General features: G+C 43.9%; 1 protein-coding gene across 12 annotated transcripts in view; it reads right to left on the bottom strand.

Moving 5' to 3' along the window:
- LOC140458450 (CUGBP Elav-like family member 4) overlaps positions 1-18,473 on the bottom strand; it is an 881,222-nt gene that overhangs the window by 750,407 nt on the left and 112,342 nt on the right. The window lies entirely within an intron of this gene.

Genomic DNA, 18,473 nt, shown 5'->3' with positions numbered 1-18,473 from the left:
TTTTGAGTATGTGTCCTTTTGAAGGGCAGTAGCCGAATGCATAGAATGTTACATCTAGAACAATGTGTCGATATTTACTAAAAGACAGACCTACCCGCTGGAGGCTTTGGGGAAAGTCACTAAATAGGTCTCTGGGGTAAAACGGTTAACCCATGATGAGAGGCTGGGCAATTTCGACCCATCATTCTTTAAAACCCCAGAGAACGGAGGCAATCCCATAGAAACAAAGAGGAGGGGTCCCCAATGTACAAGCATCTAACTTATGAACACTTTTCTGTCCAAATGCAATCCCATACAGGGGTGTAATTTTAAAGACCCAACATGCAAATATTCCTGCACTCATGATCAGCTGCTTTCCATTGCCCTGCATTGTGTTCCGACTTGTGTAAAAATCAACTTGAAACTGGACTCTGGAATGTAACCCAGTGACTGCCTGTACAAGATTCTTATGGAGATTGATACAGTGGAGGCTGAATGATGTTTCTGCAAGTCTCAAAGTCTAAAATATACAGACACGGTTTAGATTAGATTCTCTATAGTGTGGAAACAGATCCTTTGGCCCAACAAGCCCACACCGACCCCCCAGAGAGCAACCCACCCAGACCCATTCCCCTACATTTACCTCTGACCAACGAACCTGATACTATGAACAATTTCGCATGGCCAAATCACCTGACCTGCACATCCTTGGGCTGTGGGAGGAAACCAGAGCACCGAGAGGAAACCCACGCAGACAATGGGGAGAACGTGCAAACTCTACAGAGATAGTTGCCCAAGGGTGGAATCGAACCCAGGTCCCTGGTGCTGTGAAGCAGCAGTGCTAACCACTGTGCCACCCCAATTCAGAATAAATAGCTGAGCATTTACAGCTAAGCTGTGCGTGACAAACTTGTGCTTACTCAAAAGAGAGTCCAAAACTTTGGAATTCCCTCCCAGAGCTCCATGTGGCGCTCCATTACAAACTACATTTAAGGCTTGGACATGTTGTGTCATGTCTCCCTGTCTTATCTCAGTGCACCTTCAAGAAACACACTCACAGTTAAGTTACTGTGTTATAGCATGTGACCTGACGGCATAAGGATCTCAGGCTCCATCTCAACTTAAGCCACTGATGTGCTGATGGAAGGGCATTACTCTGTGCAACAGAATATCTTTGTGTTAGCCCAGGCATGAAGGAACTCATGAACCTAACACTTGCAAATTTCAGAAACTGAGAAGACATAAACAGCACTGAACACGGATGCAAACATTAGCTAACACCCCCACTTCTGACCTTACAATGGACAGAAGGGTCTGTTTCCATGCTGTACATCTCTATGACTCTGTGAGTCTATAAGTTCATTGATAAAGCAGCTGAGGATGGTTGGACCTTGGACACTACCCTGCGGAACACCTGCAAAGATTCAATTCTGAACAGCAGCATGGGCATACAGCTTAACACCCTTGCTTAGTGCTCATTTCTCCATTACTTTACCTGAGACATTGCCCCATCCATTCTAAATGAGCTAACACCACCTTTAAAACAGTAGAGATTGGAGAGCCATGTTCATCCATAAAATCCATCCACTAATATGATTCAATAATCTTTTGAGGGACCAAGGATAAGAATGTGGAGTAGGACTTGTGTACAAATTTGTTTTTGGTTTCTGAGTGGAACAATGAATGAGTGAACTCCCTGGACAACCGCAATGACCCAACATTGACCATCTTTTGAAAAATCTGCTTATGAACTGAAGAAATGCATTATAAAAAGATTGCTGGGATGTCTGTGTATACAATATACATAAGGAGAAGCATCAAATCTCTGTGCCATATCAGTACAAGCAGCATCCTGTCAGGATCCAGCTTATACTATGCTCTAATATAGGTTTACACAGGTTTCTTGAGAAAACTAATTACAGCTCACCATGCTGACAGTAATACGTATTTTTCAATAAAGCAGTAATTTGATTTTTCTAATATCCTGTTTCACCTGTCGGAATCCAGAGACTGCAGCAGCGCAAACTGAGACCTGTGTTGACTTGCCCTCTCATAAATCTGGTTCTGAAATGCCTCTTGCTTTAAATCATATTCTCACTTCATATTTCCCCCCTTTTCTTTTTCTGTTTGGCGACAGTCTTCCCCTTGGCAAAAGGCGGCGAAGACTTACATTTTGATGGCGCCGTTCGCAACCCGAGAATGTCCCAAAAAAAAACGTTCAGCAGCGGTTGGAGGGTGGCCGCTGTTGAAATGCAGGAAGCACGGCAGCCAATGAGCCCACACTTATGATCGTTCTTGAATAACCCTCTTTGCCACATTGCATGATGGATACGTATTGGCCAGGGCAACTCCTCGCCCTCTTCTTCAAAATAATGTTTTCAGACGCATTTCGACGGGCAGACAGGCCTCAGCTGAACATCACATCAGGAAAAAACTGTTCCTTTGACAGTGCAGCGTTCACTCAGTATGGCACTGGTTTGTCAGCCATGCTGTTTGAATGCAAAACCTTCTAACCACAGCTCAGAGTTACAGTGAGCTACAGTGAAGGTGGACCTGCTTAAACTGGTCAACTATGGCAACGTTCTTTGGGCAACTTGGTCAAAAACAGATCATTCACTGAGCATCTGCGCTCTGTACGCTCCAATCATCACCATCTTCTAGTTGTCAGCCATTTTAATTGCCCCTCCCACTCCCTTGGCGATATGTCCATCCTAGGCCACCTCCACTGTCAAAATGTGGTCAAATTGGATGAACAACACCTTAAATTCCGCCTCAGGATTTTGCAGCCCAATGGTCTCAACATAGAGTTCAACAGCTTCAAATTCTCCCCACCGCCAACCTCATCCCATGTCCAACCTCCGTCTCCTCCTTGCCTCCCTGACCTGGTCTATCCTGCCACCTTCCTTCTCACCTATCGACTCCACCCTTCCCACTGCCCAATCACAATCACCCACATTTCTGCGTCCACCTATTACCATCACATCTTTCCCCTTGCCCAACCCCCTCTTCCTATTTATTTCTGAGACCCCTTCCTGCTCCCCAGTCCTGATGAAGGGTCCTGACCTGAAATGTCAACTTGCTTGCTCCTCCGATGCTGTCTGACCGGCTGTGTTTTTCTAGCTCCACATTGTATCGACTCTTGACATCCAGCATCTGAAGTCCTTACTTTATTCTTACCTCTTCCTGCCAACTGTAGAATGTTATGGAAATACTGGCCTACAGCACAACAATTACTGAGCTTTTAAGCTAATGGAACCTTCAGCTATAGTTGGGAAACATGGTAAGGTTGGTGTGAAGGGGAGCTTTTATTTCTTAATTCTGAGATTTGGACCCAGGCCAATGTGAAGATGGTTAATCTCGGCTGGGGTGTGAGCTGGGCTCTCCAACACGCTTCTAGGCCTGTGGGAATGGAATGCGGACAGCAATGAACCAATGGCCTAGCTGTATTATCGCTGGACTGTTAATCCTCATTCCTGGTGAAGAGATCCTGTTCGAAACATCGACTCTCCTGCTCCTTGAATGCTGCCTGACCGGCTGCTTTTTTCCACCACCACACTCTTGACTGTTAACCCAGAGACCCAGGTACAAGTCATTCTGCTATAGCGCACATGTTGTCAGCACGAATTGACGAATTGTGGACGTTATTTGGATAACACAAACTTTCTTCTGAACGGGGATAGCAATTTCCTATCGTCATTTTCTATGGTGTGATTTTTGTATAGTGCGAGGTTGCAGAGGATCACAACTGTCAGGTTATCGCAGAACGATCTGTAATGTTTTGGGTACCGGGGTTCAAATCCCCCCCCCCACGGCACTGCCACAACATCAGAGAAGTCATTGTTGGAATGGAGTTTCATATAATTGACCTCTTTTTTTTTGGAGGCTCTAGTCCGGTCTTCCCAAAGTGAGGAAAGGTCTGAGAAAGAAATGATCACTCTGGAGCTTACTATGAGCCATGATGTCTGTCCTCTCTGTCTAAGAGGTGCCTGCTCCCCCCGTTGTAGAGTCAACTTGAAACACAGCAAATTTGCAAAGATTACACTTTGGCCATTTCAGAATGACACAAACCTCAGGTGTGGCAGCCCCTGCATGTGGAATCGCACTTGACACTTTACATGTGCAGATGGTGGAATTTGAATTCAATAAATATCTGAAATTAAGTGCAAAAACAATGACCATGAATCGATTGTTGGAAAAACCTATTGGGTTTGCTAATGTCCTTTTGGGAAGGAAACTGCTATCCATACCTGGTCTGACCAACATGTGACTCCAGACCCACAGCAATGTGGTTGACTCTTAAAATACTCTCTGGGCAATTAAGGATGGACAACAAATGCTGCATAGCCAGCGATACCCTCATCCCGTGAAGGAATTTAAAAAGTTGTCTATTCCCATTCAACAATAAACTATATTTGAAAAGTTGTGAGGGATTGCGACAGGAAGTGAAGTTATTCCTAATAGCAGGTTTAAAGTAAACAGCAAGGCAACCAGCTGGGACATCAGAAAAAATTCTCTATGCAAGGGGTTTTTTATGATCTGGCATGCACAGACTAAAAGGGCTGAGGAAGCAGATTCAATCAGAACAGTCAAAACAGAACAATCTTTCTAAGGGTATAGGACAGAATGAGGGAGTGGGACGAATTGGATAGACAGATCAAAGAGCTGTCATGCATACAATGGGCCAAATGGCCTCCTGCTGCAGTGTGAAACTCCAATGCAATGCAATCACTGTTGGAAACACAACTGGATAGCTAGGGCCTACAGTTGACAAATAGGTCAATTATAGTCATCCATCTAGGCATAAGCATGAGGAAGAAGGAGTTACTGGAGAGTGGTCACTCATGCAGATTTCTAATAAGCTTGCAGGAGTGGTGTAGTAGTAACACCACTGGACAAGTTAAGCATGACCACTGGCTTACACTCTGGGAAGATGGGATCAAATCCCACCATCGCAGATGGTGAAATTTGAATTCAATAGAGGAAATACGCAATTAAAAGAGAAGATAGCCCAATGCTTATTGTATGTCAACTGTAGTAAAAACAATATACATGTTTTACTCATATTCTGTTGTGGGGGGGTTGGCCATCTCTATCTGGTCCGGCCTACAACAAGTGGCTGACTTTTATTTTGGCTTTTAGGCTATTAAGGATGGGTAATAAGTGCTGATTGAGCTAATGGCACTCACATCACATAAACAAATTTAAAAAAAAATTAGTATCATCAACAGAAAAGAAGAAAGGTACTCGGATGGAAACATAGTTCACCTGATCCCAGATACTGAGACTTAGCTTACACCTCTTTTCAAATTATTTACTATTCTGAATGCATCAATGTCACAGGTTCTGAATATTAATTATCTAAAAGTGAAGCTTTTAATTCACAATTAAATCTCCAACAACCTACTATAATTTCAGAGTATTACTCCAGTAATCTCAGTCTGGCACACATTTGTGATGTTTACCACAAAGAAGGAGCCATGTTTTGAAAGTGCCTCTAAGGACCATAGTTGGCACTGCCTGAGTACTGTTGGAGTAACCTCCACATTTACTCTCCATGTTGGCAAAACGTGCATTTCCCTTACCCCTGCTGTTGATGAAGCAGATTACAATATCAGAAAACGTCAAAATATACCTAGCTTCTTTCTTCCTTTACTGCTTGAGTCATAGTGTCTAAATAGTGCAAAACAACTATAAAAACATATTCACAACTGTATAATTCAGGTGAAAGAGGTTTTAAGAAAATTCATGTTGGAAATGTAAAAACTAAAAGGCATAAATACTGTTAACAGCACTGACACAACCCTTACCGTGCAGGAAGCTTGGATTGGGGACTATCAGATCAGCCATGACTCAACGAATGGTGAAGCAGACTCAATGGGCCAAATGGCCTACTTCAGCTACTAGAGTTCTGGTCTTTTTGATCTATCCAGGCACCTGGCGAGAATATGCAGGTGTAAAGTATCGAGGGCTATCCCACATGCAGGGACAGCCGCACATGTGGTCTGAGTTATTCTGAAATAGCCAAAGTGTAGTCTTTGCCAATTTGCTGTGCTTCAAGTTGACTCCAGAATGGAGGAACCTCTGAAACACAGAACGCAACCATCGTAGCTCACAAAGAGCCCCAGTGTGGTCACGTCTTTCTCAGAGGTAGGGCCCTGATCCCTCCCACTTTGGGGAGGCCTGACTTGAGTCTCAAAAGAAAAGAGGTCAATTATATAAAACCCCATTCCAATAATGACCTTTCTGATATTGTGGCAATGCTCCTATCATTTGACCAGGATGCCTGGGGGTCAGGTCTCACCTTCTACCAAGGTATGTAACAACATCACTGAACAGGTAGATTAGAAAATATTGCCAAGGTTACAATAGTGAGCACACTTTAAAAGTATTTAAGGAGCCACAAACAAATTTGGCATTTTGAGACGTGAGAGATACTATATAGCATGTCTTTTTGCTTTGGATTAAAATCAACATTACAAGATTTCGGCATCGGTGTTTTCAATTCCATCCACTCAAATTTTCACTGAATGGTTACAAATAAATACGATAAGATGCCACAGAATTCCTGCTCAGGTGACAGCAAGTTCCAATCAATGCAACAAAGGAGTGTCGAACCAAGGTCAGAGTTCATTCTCTTCCTTGCCTAGGTCAATACTAGTTCCAGGACGGCACATGAAAAGCCTTACATCACAACAGCCGTCTGGCCACTTTCTCCATTTTTTCCAATGCCGACAGAAAAAGAGCTGTTGCAAGCTTTGACTAATGTATCAATGATCCACTGCACCAATATTCCACTGGCTCCACAGGACTGGGTTCAAAGTTTGTCTTTTGCTCCTCAAATCCTTGTCAGCCTTACTCATTCTGACTTGAATGAGCTTCCGAAGACACACATTCAAGTGTTCACTGCTCTGTCATTGGTGTGGAAGATCAAAAAGCAAAATCACTTCAACGTGACAATTTTGGTTTTGTGAATCAGCAGCACAACATTTATACAATTTACCTAAACCCTCAGTGTCAACATCCTGAGGATTAGCATTGACCAGAAACTCAACTGGAGCAGTCATGCAAACACAGTAGCTACAAGAGTACAGTGAGTGGCACGGTGGCTCAGTGGTTAGCATTACTGCCTCACAGTGCCAGGGACCCAGGTTCAAATCCAGCCTTGGCCAACTGTCTGTGTGGAGTTTGTACGTTCTCCCCGTGTCTGTGTGAATTGGCCATGGGAAATTGCCCATAGTGCCCAGGGATTTGTAGGTTAGATGCATTAGTTAGGGGTAAATGTAGGGGAATGAGTTGGTGTGGACTTGTTGGCCTGAAAGGCCTGTAGGGATTCTATGATTAAGAGCAAGTCAAAAACTAGGAATACTCTGTTGAGCAACTCACTTCCTTACTCCCCAAAGCCTGTCCACCATCTCCACTAGCCTGGACAGGTGCAGCTCCAACAACACTCAAGAAGCTCGATATCATCCAGGACAAAGCAGCCCACTTGGCTGGAACCTCCTCCACCATGAATGCTCAGTGACACAAACTACAAGATGCAAATGCAGAAACTCACCAAACCTTTGAGACAGCACTTTCCAAAAACATGACCACTTTCATTTGGAATGTCAGGGGCAGCAGATACATAGAACACCACCAATGATATATTACCAAGGCAGGCTGCAGGTTTCCCCTCCAAGCTGTTCACCAGCCTGCTTTGGAAATATATCATCGGTCCTTCAATGTGGCTCAGGCCAAAATCCTGGAATTCCCTCCATAAAATAATTGTGAGTCCACCTACAGCACATGGACTGCAGCATTTCAAGAAGCCCGCTCACCACCAACTTTACAAGGGCAACTAGGGACAGACAATAAATGCTAGCCCAGCCAGCGACACCCACATCCCGCAAGTACTTTAAATATAATCAGCTGAGGTAGGGAAAGCATTAATTATATTGAAGAAACGTCACACTGTGGCTTCATCTTGGCATGAGGCTGCAAGGGTGAACAAAATCATGTGATGATTCGGAGATGCCGGTGTTGGACTGGGGTGTTCACAACCACCTGATGAAGGAGCAGTGCTTCCAAATAAAACTGTTGGACTATAATCTGGTGTTGTGTGATTTTTAATTAAAATCATGTGACATTGCATCACTCCTTGTGATGACATCTACATCTCCTCAGCCTGTTACACAGTCAGACCTAACTCTTGGTATTACATTGAGTCATGAAAACCCCACTTCAAGCTGAAAGGTAAATTAGCCTCTTCAGGAGGAGAAGTTGGGGGGGGAGGGGCAGACAATTGAAATGGAGTTGGTAGCAGAGGAAATGGTGTATCTGGTAGAATTAGAGTTAATACCATGCCTCAATGCGTTCAGCAAAATGCACGCACCATAGAAAGGATATTGTCCCTTTTGAAGCCTTCTGCAGGATGAGTGCACAAGGGCTGTTGCCTCTTTAATTGGCTGTGCAGAAGACGATAAATCCAGCTTGCTGAACAACAGCAGTCTCCAATTACTTTGCTGTTGTCTAGGAAACAATCAGAGGCCCGATGATTGCCAGACAGGCAACTGCACTCAACTCATCAGGTCCGTGTTGAAAGAAGGTCCAGGATTGTTTAACAATCAGGCGTGCGCTTGGCACTTAGTCACAACGTGACAACCTGAAATGAGGTGTCTTATAAAGTTCAGTGCCTTTTCGACCATGGTTTTCATTGTTGCAACATGCAAGGACCATCAAGCACGATTATACTTGTACTGTTAAGATGGTTTCAAAGTTACAATTGTCACAGGTATGGTGGGCCAAAGGGCCTGTTCCTATTGTCCTCTAATGGTACAGTACAAAGAACATCATTCTGTTTTGGGCAGGATTTTAGAATTAAAAGTGAATTTAATCACACTGTCGTGTTCCTCTATATTGTACTGTAAATCTTATCGTTTCAAGCATTTAGTCATTTGCTACTGAACATTACAACTACATCTGTTTCTACTGCATTTTCAGGGACTCCAAGTTTCCTTTAATTTCTATGTATGTCACAATACAGTTCTCCTGCATAATTGGGTGTGTTTCATGTCTGCTCTTTCCCCATCAAATCAAAAATTAAGTGATTTTGAATCAAGGTATGTATATTCTCTTTCTAAATAGCTAAAGTTGTGCAATCACACAACACACACATCCTCTTTAAAGCACAGGAAACCTTTGAAGGAAATTAGATTGCTCATTTAGAGCAGGTGGCTGGTTAATCCAGGTTCAATTAAAATGGAATAAATAATGTGTGTGTGGAGTGAAAGCTTTAAGATGCACAAAGTGGCTTCCGATTCTTGAAGGATGAATCATAGGATCTCTACATTGTGGAAACAGGCCGTTCAGACCATCAAGTCCACACCAACCCTCTGAAGAGTACCCCACCCAGACCCACACCATCCATGTGACCCTGCATTTCCCATGGCTAACCCATCTAACCTACAAAGCCCTATCCACTAAGGGGCAATTTAGCATAGCCCATCCACCTAACCTGTGCATCTTTGGACTGTGGGAGGAATCCAGAACACCCAGAAAAAGGGAGAATGTGCAAACTCCACATAAACTCCACTGGAATCAAACCCAGATCCCTGGTATTGTAAGGCAGCAGTGCAAATGACAAAGCCACCCTGCCACCCAATTCTGATTGTTGCAGGGCTGTAGCTTGTGCTACCTCAGATCCCAAAGCAGCACTTTACACTCCTACTCAGATAGCTAAAGGGTATTTCAAACAATACTGGTTTCTTTAGATATCTACATGGAGTTACAATACTAGTATGCCATACTACTATTGCAACTGGTGCCTCTCGGCCAGAATTGGAACTGGAAGATTTTTTTAAAAAGTGCTTCTTTGTTGGGTTTTGTTGTGCTACTTTTCTCTGTGACTGCCACAGCTTTCCTGCTGTAAGGCAGGAGTTTTTGCCAGAACCTCGGCCAGGGTGGTTACCAGTGGGGGCTAGAAGAATAGTCAAGGATCTCAACTGGAGATAGCAACTGGCAGCATTCAGTGCCAAAACCCTGACATTTTCAGAACCTTGTCACAGCTTTGCTGAGCTTCCCGAATTTCACGGCGACAGTGAAAGACAGCACTTGCACTTAAACAGTATCTTCTCCTGTCTGAAACGTCCCAAGGTGCTTTACTGGCATTGACATCCTTTTGAGCTTTTCCTGGTGCAGTTACAGAATGGAGCAGCCCAATTGCACAAAGTAAGTTTCTGTAATGAGGAAACGGTCAAAAAAGCTACATTGGTGACATTGGTCGAAGGATGCTTCTTAAGGCAGAATCACTGGCTTTTACTGGAAAACTTGGAGAGGTAATTTTCAATGCAACTAGTCAGTTTCTCTGGCAGAAGCATCAGAGCTGGAGTTCAATGGGTCAACAGCAGGAACTAGAGCCATCAACTCGAGAGACTCATGGACTCATAGAGATGCACAGCATGGAAAAAGACCCTCCGGTACTTTTTATCCTTGCCAACTAGATATCCTAAATTAATCTAGTCCCATTTGCCAGCATTTGGCCCATATCCCTCTAAACCCTTCCTATTCATGTCCCCAACCAAATGCCTTTTAAATGTTGTAATTGTACCAGCCTCCACTACTTCCTGTGAAAATGTTGCCCCTTGGGTCCCTTTTATATCTTTCCCCTCTCACCTTAAACCTATGCCCTCTCGTTCTGGACTCCCCACCCCAGGGAAAAGATCCTGTCTATATACCTTTGCTTAAGATCAGTTACAAGTTGAGCTTGGGGCCTTTTTGTTCCTGACATCTTGGTGTCCCATCAGTTGGTTCCTCCTTTTATTTGTACACTGAGAGCTGAGGGGTTGGCTTTAGTGGCTGCATTAAAATCACACATTCAGACACCCACAGCCACAAGAGTTCTAATCTGCAACAACGTGCTGGCCCCCTTGGCCCATTGTAACAAACAGGTGTGCCATTATCAGGTGCCAAATCTCGGATGAGCTCAGAGCATCATGCCTTTTGGAAGCAAAGTTACGTGAGGGGCAGCACGGTGGCTCAGTAATTAGCACTGATGCCTCGTAGCGCCAAGGACCTGGGTTCGATTCCACCCTCAGGAAACTGTCTGTGTGGAGTTTGCACGTTGTCTGCGTGGGTTTCCTCTGGATGATCCAGTTTTCTCCCACAGTCCAAAGCTGTGCAGGTTAGGTGAGTTGGCCATGCTAAATTGCCCATTATGTCCAGGGATATGTAGGCTAGGTGGGTTAGCCACAGGAAATACAGGGTTACAGGTATAGGGTAGGAGACTGGGTCTGGGTGGGATGCACTTTGGAGGGTCAATGGGGACTTGATGGGCTGAATGGCCAGCTTCCATATTGTAAGCATTCTTTTCTATAAAGGTACAATAAACACTTGTCAATCAGAGGCACCTAACTCTGTTCCAGCACCGTTCTACCTCATTCTATATCACACAATCTGGGTGAGTGCTTTCAGCTAATAAAGTGTCACAGAATACAGTGCTATTTGGCATCATTGCATAACATGAAGTGAGGCATGCTGTTTTAAATAAAGTTGGCATCATGCACCATAGCATAGTAATCTGGAGGAACTAACGGATTACACAGCATAATCTGTTGTTCTGAATGAAACATTAAGCTGAGCAAACAGCCCTGAATCACCACAGTATCATGCAACATCCACCTTTTTCCTTTACACATCAGTAAGTAACCATGCAGCATTTTCCCAGATCATTTTACCCGCCTTTAAAGCAACATAACACCCATGCGGCACCATCACTGCTTCAGTCTAATGCATTTCATAACACATTACCTTTCTGGTCATACAGCCATATAACTGGCAACAACTTCCATTTATCCAATCTCACTTAATGGAGACGAGCATTCCAAGGGAGCTTGCGGGAACATTAAAAAAAAATCCACTACACCAGAGATGTTGGAGAGAAGGTGACCAAAACTTTTGTCAGGCAGGGTAAAGAAACCCCTTCAATGTTTAGATACATTTAGGATAGCAAATCCAGCAGTCACAGCCTTCCTTGACAGAAGGCATGTCTCCTCATAGTGGTGTGAAGACGACACATACTGATAAAGTCATTCGGCACAGAAACACACTCGTCGATCCAACTTGTCCATTCTGACCAAGTTTCCCAAACTAAACTAATTCTTAATCCCTCTAAATCTTTCCTATTCATATACTTGTCCAAATGTCATTTAAATGTTGTAATTGTACCTGCATCTACCACATCCTCTGGCAGTTCATTCCACATGTGAACCACCCTCTGTGTGAAAATGTTGCCCCTCGGATCCTTTTTTAGATCTTTCTCTCTCAACTTTAAAACAGGCCTCTGGTTTTGAATTCCCCATACCCTTTGCTATTCACCGTATCTATGCCTCTCATGACTAGCTCCAAGGAATGCAGGGTTTTGGAAGATTGTGGAGCTTAAGGAAGGTACAGAGATATTGAACGGGAGGCTGTGAGTGGATTAAATCCAAATATGAGAGTTTTAAATTGAAGATAACTGGAAACTATAAACACCAAGCACAAAGAGAGGTGTGGTTAGCCTATGGGTAAGGTGGATTGGTATGAGCTGAGCTGATATTCACAGCAGGTGAAGGGCTGACAAGCAGACCATTGGAACAATCATGTCCAGAGAGTGACTGAAAAATGGATGAAGGTGTCAGCAATAGGTGGACAAAGATAAGTGCAAGTAGGTGGCCTTAGTGCTGGAGAGAATATGGAGCTGAATTCTGAGTGCCAGGCCAAAGAAAACATCAAGATTGTGAACGTTATCTCTAATTGCAGACAATGCTCGAGTAGGCATTGGAGAAAGGTGGCAAGAATTTTAGGCTTCTTTTGAGAGTGAAGTCAACAGTATTAATCTTTCGCATGCTTAAGTGAAGGAAACTGCAACTCACCCATGACACTGTTGTCAGATGAAGAGGTAGGTAACACAGAGATAGATGAGGAAAGGAAAAAGGTACAGGTGGGCAGAGTACATACTGAAGCTAACACTGTCTTATGTAAAGAGAAAGTGAGGACTGCAGATGCTGGAGGTCAGAGTCAAAAGGTGTGGTGCTGGAAAAGCACAGCCGGTCAGGCAACATCCAAGGAGCAGGAGAGTCAACATTTTGAGCATAAGTCTTCATCAGGAATGAAGAGTTTATGCATGAAACGTTGACTTTCCTACTCCTCAGATGCTGCCTGACTGGCTGTGCTTTTCCAGTGCCACACTTTTTGACACTATCTTATTTAACTCAAACTGAGTCAGGGTGAGGCATGAGGATTAGGAAAAGGGTCACAGGTCAATCTTTGAATGACTCAAGGATAATAATTATGATTGATATCATCCTCCAATATCCATTAAGAATTACTTTGGCATTTAGCCTTCTTCTTTATCCTTTCTGGGGTTCCACAGACAACCATCAAAATCTGTCTCCACCTCCCAGCCATACACTTGTAATTCCCTCCATGCACTGTACATCTCAATTCCAGATTGGATTTAAAACCTGAAATGAACAGAACTGTGAAAAGAGCATAACATTTGTCTCAAAGGAAAAGAAGGTTTTTTTTTAAAAACAATCCTCTGAGAGAAACTGAACCACATCTATTCATTGCTGAGGCCAATGAGGCTAAATTTGTCTGTGGCAAATGTTGCATCTCCTGTGCCTTCAAATATGCAACACTGCGCTTTTTCTTTTCTGTTTAGCTTCGTTTTTGTTTAAGCTCAGGAGAGATCAATGGATTCAATGATATCATTTCTCTGTTTACAAACTAGGTAAAGTCTCTGAAGATGACAGTGCCCTTAAAATAACTGGTGAAGCACAGTCCCAGAGGTCTGTTCGGAAAGGCAAGTGTCTTTTTAATTAAGGTGCACACCATACTAGCATTGGATCCAATTAAAGTCCCCAGGATGTCCACCAATTAAGAATTGGGAATGAAACCCAGGAGGAAGTGTACTAATTGGAATACTTTCTGGAGAATAAACAGCGAGACTCCAGTGATTATTGTCCACATTTCTTGCAATAATTAACTAGTTGGAATGTGAGCTGGAAATATATACGGAAAACATTTGAAGCCATGGTCATGCACATCTTGGAAAGGTGATGATAACAAAGGTGGGGGGGGGGGGGGGGGGGGAAGGAGTTCTACAGACCCCCTAATAGCAAAAAGGAGATTAAAGAACTCATAGGCAGGCAGATTTTGGAAAAATGCAGATGTAGCAGGATTGCTGTTATGGGTGGCTTCAACTTTCCCAATATTGACTAGAACCTCTTTAGTGCAGATGGTTTGGATGGAGCCATTTTTGTCATGTGTGTTCAGAAGGGTTTCCTTACTCAGTATGTGGACAAGTTGACAAGGGGAGAGGCCACTTTGGATTTGGTGCTTGGCAATGAGCCAGGACAGGTGTCAGATCTTGCGGTGGGAGAACACAGTGACCACAACTGCCTCATATTTACCATAGCCATGGAGAGGGAAAGGAGCAGTTACCATGACAAGATATTTAATTGGGGAAAAGGGAATTATGACACTATCAGACAGGAGTTGTGAAGTACAGATTGGGAGCAATTGTTGCACAGAAATGGCACAAAAGACCTGTGGAGATTAGTTAAGGAGCAGTTGTTGCGAGTGATGCATAAATTTGTTCCTCTGAGATAGGCAAGAAGGGGTAAGATTAAGGAGCCTTGGATGACGAGAACAGAGGAGCTTCTTGTCAAAAGGAAGAAGGCAGCTTACGTAAAGTGGAGGAAGCAAAGGTCTAGCACAGCTTTAGAGGATTCCAGGATTACTAGAAAGGAGCTTAGAAATGGACTGAGGAGAGCCAGGAGGGGGCACGTAAAAGGCTTGGCGGGAAGGATTAGGGAAAACTCAAAGATACTTTACTCATATGTGAGGAATAAGTGAATGATCAGGGAGAAGTTAGGGCCAGTCAGGGATAGGGTAGGGAACTTGTAGGTGGAGTCTGAGCAGATAGGGGAAGCCCTAAATGAATTTTTTGCTTCGGTTTTCACTAAGAAAGAGCACTAAGAAAGGTTGGGCAGTGGATGGGGTGTATATGGACTTCAGCAAGGCATTTGATAAGGTTCCCCATGGTAGGCTCATTCATAAAGTCAGGAAGTATGGGATACAGGGAGATTTGGCTGACTGGATCCAGAATTGGCTGGCTGACAGAAGGCAGAGAGTGGTTGGAGATGGAAAGTATTCTGCCTGGAAGTCAGTGGTGAGTGGGGTCCCGCGGGCCTCTGTCCTTGGGCCTCTGCTTCTTGTAGTTTTTATAAATGACTTGGATGAGGCGGTTGAGGGGTGGGTTAGTAAATTTGTTGATGACACAAAGGTTGAAGGTGCCATTGATGGTATCGAGGGCTGTTGCAGGCTGCAGTGTGACATAGACAGGATGCAGAGCTGAGCTGATAAATGGCAGATGGAGTTCAACCTGGATAAATGCGAAGTAATGCATTTTGGAACTTGAATGCTGAATATAGGATTAACGACAGGGCTCGTGGCAGTGTGGAAGAACTGCAGGATCTTGGTGTTCAAGTGCATAGATCCCTCAAAGTTGCCACCCAAGTGGATAAGATTGTTAAGAAAGCATATGGTGGTTTGGCTTTCATTAACAATGGGATCAAGTTTTAAGAGCTGCAAGGTTTTGCTGCAGCTCTACAAAACCCTGGTGAGACCACACTTGGAATATTGTGTCCAGTTCTGGACGCTTTATATGGGAAAGATGCAGAGGCTTTGGAGAGGGTGCAAAGAAGGTTTACCAGGATGCTGCCTGGACTGGAGGGCTTGTCTTACCAAGAGAGGTTGACTAAGCTCAGACTTTTCTCTCTGCAGAGAAGGAGGAAGAGAAGTGACCTGATCGAGGTGCACAAGGTAATGAGAGGCATGGATAGAGTTGATAGCCAGAGACTTTTCCCCAGGGCAGGATTAACTGCCATGAGAGGTCATAGTTTTAAGGTGTTGGGGGAAGGTATAGAGGGGACGTCAGAGGTAGGTTCTTTACGCAGAGAGTTGTGAATGCATGGAATGCGGTGGCAGTGGAAGCAGAGTCATTGGGGACATTTAAGTGACTGCTGGACAGGCACATGGACACAGGGAATGGAAGGGTGCATCAGTTAAATTATTTTATTTTAGATTAGGATTAATCCTCAGCTAACATGGTGGGCCGAAGTGCCTGTTCTGTGCTGTGCTTCTCTATGATGTATGAACAAGGATTCCAGCAGGGAGGGTTTTGCATGTTACTGTTTAGGGATGGTGTCAAAAGAGCCAAGAGACAGCAACATTGAGTCAATTGGGCTACTTTGCACAAAAAAAGACACTCTGGGGCAATGATCATTTCAAAAAAAGAAACACAATAAAGCCTCTGCACTTAGATAATGCCCCACACTACCCCTGGACAGCTGATAGCCCTTTACTGAAAATTAAGGATATATTTGAATTGTAACCTCTGTCGTGACAGAAGATAATAGCTGCCAGTTTGGGTGCATTGTCCACAAACACCACACAGTGGTAATCATTTTGAGTGCCAGCACTTTTGAAGTGAGTGTTCATTTCGGACAGCGGGGAGGGGGTTCAACCACATTCCTGTGGGCCTGGAGGCAACCAGACGCTAGGTTGCGTAAGGATGGAAGATTTCCCTTCCCATTAGTGAACCTAGATGGGCATTCTCTCGTGAATGACAATTGACGATACCTGGGCGCTAGCGTTTCATTTCAGAATTTTTACTTAACTGAATCTAAATTCCACCCAATTGTCATGATGCAGGTTGAACCCATTCACCACCCACTCCCCACGCCCAACCTCCGCCCACCCCCGTCTCCCCAGTAGTAATGTGGGCTCCTGAAGCTGAACAAAGGTTTGATGCGAGAGAGAGATGAATAGGGAAGGATTGTCAGGCTGGAGGTTATTATATTTTGAGGGGGCAAGATTACTGAAGGGTCTCATGAGACTGAAAGGTTTGATCCATTGGCGGGCCAGCAGTGAATGTAAGTCAGCGATGACAGAGGGAAGGAGATAATTGAAATTTAATGTGGGTAAGTGCACAACCTGTTGGTATTGATCTCATTTTTCTTCCTCTCTCTCTCTTTCTCTGTCATATGTCTTGCAACATATTTTCCCACTATCTCTTTAATTTGAGTTACATTCTCTCTTGTTGCCTTCATTTATGTCCACCTGTTAACCGAGACTTTGAATCCCCTCCCAATAAATTCCTCCTTGACATATTACCTTGTAAAGTTGCATGGATCATATGAGGCATTTGATTGACTTTAAGCTTGGGGGTGGGTGCCAAGTTTAATAGTAAAATCTGCAAAATCAGGAAGAAACTCACATTTAGCAAAAGACTTTAAATGTCCTGCAACCTAATTACTAAATGTTTACAAGTTGTATTGGGATGCTACATCTCCATGATTTTTAATGTAGTAATTGCAAGGTCCCATCAACGTTCCCTATTCCACACAGATGGGCGGCAGCCAAGAGATTAATAAGCAAAAGGCAAGTCAGAATACTGAGCAGCAGTTAGAACTGAGTGTTGTTTTTATAAATCACTACTTGGAATAACATACTAACAGCAATGTTTTCAGTAAGAGATAGCTCACTCAAGCTGAATTTTGGATTTCCATTGCTGTGTAGAGGCTGTGTAGGGTTGTGGAGGAATCCACAGTTTGAAACTCCAAATAGCTTTCAGAGAGAAGGAATTTCAAGGAAAGACAGAGACGAGGTTGATTTGACACCATTCATTTGATTCCTCTGTCATTTCAACTCACCCTTCTACGTGAATGGTTCTGTTACTGGCCAAAAAACCCAGGGGCTCGAGATGAATGATCTGGAGATGTGAGTTGTAATCGCAGCACAGGTATCAGGGAAATTAAGCTCATGTTTACCAAAAACAATCTGGAATCAAAGAAAGCTAGTCTCAGCAACGCTAATCGCAAACTGATCAATGATGGAAAAACACAATTCCTAGAATCTTTACAATGTGGAAGCAGGCCATTCGGCTCATTGAGTCCACATGGACCCAAAGAGCATTCCACCCAGACCCACCCCTGCAGATCCCATGGCAAATCTACCTAGCCTACATATCCCTGGACACAATTTGCAATTTAGCATGGCCAATCCACACTAGCTTGCGCATCTTTTTGGCAGGAATTTGCTGCACCCAGACAGACACGAGGGGAACATACAAACTCCACACAGACAGTATCCTGATGGTGGAATTGAACTCAAGTCTCTGGTGCTGTGAGGCCACAGTGCTAACCGCCACACTGCCCTGGTTGACTTTGGTCAATTGGTTGTTTTGACATTATGGAAGGAAACTGCCCTGAAGTCGAGTCAACATGATACTCCAGACAGTCAGCAATGTTGCTCAGCAAGTCACACTGTTCCATTCACAACAACAGCTCAATGCCACCTATTCAAGGGGCCAACTAGAAATGGACAATAAATGTCAGCCTTGCCCACAATGCCAACATCCTGCAAAGGAATAAACACAATTCTGTCACTGGATCAAAGTCCTGAAGTCACCC

Source organism: Chiloscyllium punctatum, chromosome 33 (assembly GCF_047496795.1).
Source record: "Chiloscyllium punctatum isolate Juve2018m chromosome 33, sChiPun1.3, whole genome shotgun sequence".
NCBI classification, from domain to species: Eukaryota; Metazoa; Chordata; class Chondrichthyes; order Orectolobiformes; family Hemiscylliidae; genus Chiloscyllium; species Chiloscyllium punctatum.
The sequence above is the reverse complement of the archived record's forward strand: the minus strand, read 5'-3'. Positions and strand labels throughout refer to the sequence as shown.